This window comes from Sapajus apella, unplaced genomic scaffold (assembly GCF_009761245.1).
Source record: "Sapajus apella isolate SASKATOON/1434 unplaced genomic scaffold, GSC_monkey_1.0 scaffold167, whole genome shotgun sequence".
In the NCBI taxonomy this organism is placed as follows: Eukaryota; Metazoa; Chordata; class Mammalia; order Primates; family Cebidae; genus Sapajus; species Sapajus apella.
The window spans coordinates 2095568-2101763 of NW_022437107.1; positions in this window are offsets into that span (position 1 = coordinate 2095568).

Consider the following 6196-nt stretch of genomic DNA (forward strand, 5'->3'; position numbering starts at 1 on the left):
GCTCCAGTCAGAATCCACCCCCAGGTAATCTGGCTGGAAAAACCACTGCACCATCTCCTCTACCAGAAGCAGGGTAGCAAATGACAGCTGCTAGGGCCCCCATATGAACCACAGGGGGAGCAGAGCCAGCTGTTCCACAGCCGCATTGTGGAGCAGGTATCTCACCCCACCTCACACCGACCAATGCCCAGTGGACCTGGCAGTTCTAACGCCCTGGAAGCTAAAGACTGACTTGCCGGGCAATAGTCAGGATAATCATGCACAAGAGCAGGGCCTTTCTGCCTTGCTGGGAACACAAACCCTGCGTGTATTCTAGATACTGCCCACAGTACGAGGCAGGAAATGGGATTGCATGTAACTCAGAGAAGGAGGGAGAGGTGATGGACAAATGTGAGTCAGCCTGAAAATGTATCCATTGCACCCTGTTCCACGGTTGGGTGTGTGGCTTTACCTATTTCCTGGATGTTGGCCAAATTGATCTTACAGAAATAAATCTAAATAAAAGGTCCCCCTTGGACAAGCCTCCCTCATTCATTCAAGGATCTACCACTTCTGAGTTTACAAATCTTCTCAACTGGTGGGAGGAGATGCCAGCATTAATTTAAGTAATTCAAATACAAAGGGGCTGGGCACAGTGGCTCATGCCTGTAATCCCAGCACTTTGGGAGATTGAGGCAGGAGTATCGTTTGAGCCCAGGAGTTCAAGACCAGTCTGGGCAACATGGCAAAATCCCATCTCTGCTAAAAATACAGAAAATATTAGCTGGGTGTGGAAAAGCACCTGTAGTCCCAGCTACTTAGGAAGCTGAGGTGGGAGAATCGCTTGAACTCAGGAGGAAGGGGTTGCAGTGAGCTGAAATCACACCACTGCACTTCAGCCTGGGTGGCAGAAGGAGACTCCATCTTAAAAAAATACGAAGGGTTGAGTTCGGGGGGCTAGAGGACAGGTAACTCACTCTGATTGTGGAGACCAACAACTGTCAGGTGGTGACTGATCTGGACTTTGAATAACATCTGTAATGATGAGAAGAAGAGAATGTTGAGGAAAAAAAGGAAGAAGGAGGAAACAAAAGAATATGGAATATTCTGACTCCCAGGCCATGTAGACAAATGCATTCCTGTGACCAAAGGTAATAGGAAAGCATTTGCCTGCGTGGCCTGGGAGTCAGACAATCTGGAGGAGAAGGAGAAAGAAGCAGATGGAAGATGGAAATAGAGAGGCAGCACAGGGAAATTAGCAGAAAGCCAGGGATCTGGACGAAGGAACTCAGACTTTAAGCAATGGAGTCTTAAGCAGGGATGTGGCGTGTGAAGACCTGCTGTTTACAAAGCGAATTCCCGCAGTTGGAGGACAGATTGGAGAGGGACGATGCTGGAGGCTGGGAGGCTTATTAAGGGACTGGGGAAGCATCTGTACAAGAAATGAAAGGGATGGGAGCGGCAGATGAGAGATGGCAGATGTGGAGCAATGAGGGTGAGGACTGGCAGAACGGAAGAGGAAGAGGTATTGTCAAAACTTACTTTGTGTCCAGATTTGGTGACAAGGGTAATAATGAAATCAGTAGCCAAGATGTAAAGTCCAGGAAGTGTAAAGGAATTGAAGTGGAAAGACAGTTTGATGGAATACATTGAATGTAAGGTGACCAATAGGCAGGTGGAAGTGGAGCTCACGGCTGAGGAGAAATGCTGGTGTCAATTCTTGCTAGGAATAGTACTTGTGCTGATGGCACTCAGGCCACAGAGTCAGACAATAACCAAGAAAAGAGCAGAGAGTGGATGGGAGAGAGGGGGTTGCAAATGATGCCTTGGTCTACTGAGTAACATTACCCTGACATCTGGCAATTTGAAATCACAAACATCTATTATCTCACAGTTTCTGAGGGTACCTGGGAGCAGCTTAGCCAGGTGGCTCTGGCTCAAGACCTCCCATAAGGTTGTAGCCATGCTATCAGCTGGGGCTGCCATCATCTGAAGGCTCAAGTGGGGCTGTGCATCAGCCTTTAAGCTCCCTAACATGGCGGCTGCTGGCAAGAGCCCTCAGTTGCTCATTGCATGAGCCTCTCTGCAGGGCTCCCATGGAGGCAACTGACTTCCTCCCAAGAGAAATCCATGAGTGACAGAGTCACTAAAGTCACACATTTTATAACTCAGTATTGGGACTATTGCCTGCAGTGCTGAGTCCTGTAGGCAAACCCAGGTATAATGTGGGAGGGGACCACATAAGGATATGAATAACAGGAGCAGGTTTTGTTGCAGGCTGCCAGCCACAGATCACCAACTCAGGAAACAGCAAAGAAAGAGGACTCTGTAAAGGATGCACAGAAAAAGGAAAGAATGCAAGCCCCAGTGCATGTAGGATGATTACCAGAGGATAATATATAAGGGAGATTGACCAGAAGGACGGGTTGGTTTCAAATGCTAAAAAAATCCAGACAGTGTGAACTGAATAAGTATGGAACAATGCTATGGAAGCAGGTAAAAGCCACCTCTTAGCAGACGGAGAAGTGGGTGGAAAACAAAGACATAATGTCAGGTGGTGGTAAACACAGACCACTTTCCAGAGTTTTGGTGGTGATTGGAAAAGAGGCTGAGAGTGGTTTGCAGGGGGAAGCTGTTCTGTTTATGAACACAAATGCTTTGGCTGGTGGGAAGAGATGGAAGGGAAAATTGGAAGCATGGGACAGAGACTGTAATGGATGATCTAGAGTCCCAGAGGACACATGAGGATAGTGACTGGAAGCATGAGCTGAGAGGATGAGCTCCCCCTCCTCTAGTGGAAGGAAAGGACAGGTGAGGGATGGTTGTGAGGGATGTGAGAGGTCTGCAGGGTGCTCGTCTGAGGGTCTCTATTTTCTTCTGCTGACAGTGAGGGTAGGGATGAGGTGGTGGATGGGGGCTTGGAAGAGATCAAAGGCTTAGATCAGCTCTGGGGACTTTTCTCCAGGGACAGACACTGACATTGAGTTATGCCCATGATCTTCTTGCTGTGTTGTGGAAACTTCCTCACCCCACAGCTGAAGAATAGCACACACCCATGTTTCATCCTCCCCTGACTTCTCACGCTCCCCAGAGCCACCCAGGCATCTGGAATTTGTACGCTGCTATCAGTGATGCACAATTTATGTCCATCACCTGTGGCTGGGGATGTCTATAAAGCATCCATTTATAGTAACAGAAGCTCCAGATGAGGCTGGGGGAGATGTGGCCTGACTGCTGGGGGTGTTCATTCTCCTGGACCACCTGGGAGGAAGATGGTGAGAGCCTTCCTCAAATCCACCATCAGCTCTGCAGATCCAGAAACCATGAGATCAGAACCTCTGCCTCTAGCCCTCCCAAATCATCTGCCCTGAGGCTGTGGAGACATTCTCTTCTCACTCAGCAGCTCTGTGTCTGGGACTCCTATGAAACCAGAGTGGCAGCAGATGGGCCAATCACTGCACAAGTCCACTGAACCTCACGTGACCCTGCTGCCTCATCTGTTAAATGGGAAGAAGAATAGGGTTGTTCATGTGTCATTTAGCACAGTACCTGGAATGCATTGAATGTTAGGCAAACACTAGCTATTTTTCACAAGCCCTGGAGGCCAGACATTGACTGCCAAGGGACACAGTTATAGGTTTATTGAGTCAGTCTGTCTTCCTATTGTCCCCGCACACAGACACTCTGCTTAGTGTACAGTGACATGAAACAATATGGTGAATATGGGCTCTGGATGAGCCCATCATTCCAAAGAAAAGCTACTCCTCTTACCCCAATTTTCTATGGTCGGGGGCCAGGCTGTGCCCCCAGTTTGGAGTGTTAGTTCAGTGGGTGGAATCCTATAACAAAGCTTGTGCAGGATTGGTTAAAGTGGCCAGTTTTCTTTGTTCCTTTTGATATTAGCTCCCATTTCCTGGCACCCTCTCTAGACACAGTACATCTGACCCAGTAAGACACCTTCTAGATCCATTTTACAGATGAGGAAATTAAGACTGAGAGAGTAAGGAATGTCCCAGTCCACACAGCTGCTAACTTCAGAGTGCGGAGCTGGGCTTTCCTCCCTTCCCTTCTCCCCATCTCCCGCCTCTTCCTGCCTCTCCCCTTCAAACATGGCTGCTCTGCCTGCTCAGACACCCAAGGACCATGGACAGAGAAGAAACAGCAGGCGAGGAAGCCCCAGCTCTGTTCCTCTGTATGCCAGGGTCCAGAATAGATTCTCTTCCAGAAGTCCTTCTCAGCTTCTCAGAGCTCTTGTCCAGGTTCTTTCCGGAGTCTCAGATGCCCGGAATCACAGATTCTCAGGTCAGAATGGTCAAGTCAGTGTGTGAGAACTGTTCGGAGCACCCTCCCCGACCCCCGAACCCAAATGGGCTCCAAGGGGTCACTACCTTCTGCAGCTCAGCCTAACACTGGGCAGCCGGTTACTGGAGTGTCTTCCCTACTTTGAGCTAAAAGTTCCCCCGCCCAGCTTCCCCTCACTAGCCCAGCTTTGGACTCCTTAGGATGGAATGACAATTGTGCTTTCTTTGTGTAATATCCACATTGCACCACTTCCCCAGGCAGCCAGGCCCCTGTCCACTCTGCTTCATGAATGCTGTAACTTGAGCCTCCCTTCTCAGAGTACTTTTCCGCCTCCCTCCCTACCTTGGGGCTCTCTGTCCTTCCCCCTCCTCTGCCTCTCACAAGCCTGTTAGAAGCAGAGCTCCCCGTGTGTGCTAATTTCTGCAGGAAATGCCCCTTCTCTTTCTCCTCGGCGTCCATTAGCGACTGCTGGGTCAGACATGGATGTCTGGGGCTTCACCACCTTCTCTTCCAAGTTCTATTTTCGAGCGTGGTCTTTGGTTCCTGGCAACCTCTTCTCTAATTCCAGAGAGGTCTAAGGAGCGTGCTGGCCCAGTCAGACCTCCCGCTCCCCCAGGGCTCCACACATGAGCTTAGATGGTAGTAAAGGAGTCGGAAGCCCCGCCAGAGCCCTCTTTGCGGGTTCTTCAAGAGGGGCCCTCTCTGGGGTTCCTCCATATCTTGCTTTTTCCCACAGGCCCTACTTTCTTTTCACCATCACCCAACAACCCCCTCTTCCCTCCCTCTTATGGGGGCAGTCCCAGGATAACCTTCAGCCTCGTTAGTTCTCAGCTGTCCTAACTCGGTGCACTGAAAAAAGCCTCCTACGGAAAAGGCTGTGGGGAAAGCACAGCTCAGACACAGTCCACTGTCAGCAAAATGCCCTCAGCTCTAACTGGAAACCTATATCACCCACTTGACAGTTGGGAACAGGTAAGTTTAGCAGATCCAAAACGTCCTCCAGTGCCTGGTGCCACTCCTGTCTCATGGGCCAGGCCCCAAGCTGCTGATGGCCTTGGCTGAGCCCCACCCACATCGGGAGACAGCTGGCCACCCTGAGCAGGTGCATCCAAAGGGAAGGAGTCCTCTCCCTCTTGTTAAAAGTGAGGGACACTTTCCCAGAAGTCCTCAGCACACACCCTGTCTGGGCTATCTGACCAGAACTGGGTCACACTCTCTAATTCCTAAAGCAGTCTCTAGGAACGGGAGACTATGGACTAACCTGTGGACTGAACAGACCCTGCTAAGCCAGGCCCGGAAGGAATTCGTATCTTCTGAGCAAGCAAGTGTCAGATACAAAACAAAAATCAGTGACTATTGGCCAGCAAGAGGCAGGTGGATCCTGCAGGCAGCCAGGGCTTCCGGACCGACGCAGATCAAGGGTTCCTAAAGGACAGGGAACCGCCAGCGCTGCTGAAGCCCAGTCCCCGCAGCTCCATCTGTGCAATTCAGTGTGTGCCAGAGACCGGAACACCTGCATGAGGGGGAGTGGGTGTGCACGGGTGTCAAGATAGGTCAAAGTTTAAGAAGACTGAGGTTGAGTCTGCTAATAGACAACAACTGAGGTAATAAATATGTAAATCGTACACTTATAAACTTGACCTTGAAGATCGCATGAGCACAGAGATTCTTAAACTCATTCAAGGAGGAAAAATACCAAACAAAAAAAAGTAATCTTTATGGAATGCCATGATTCTTGATCAAATTAATCAATCAAATTAAAATAATTTTAATAGCAAAAAAATCTGTTCATTACATATGTTGAGGGTGTATCATCCTCAACAAAGCAAAATGCAAGCCAGGCGCGGTACACACCTGTGGTCCCAACTACTCGGGAGGCTGAGGTGGGATGATGGCTTGAGCCTGGGAGGTTGAG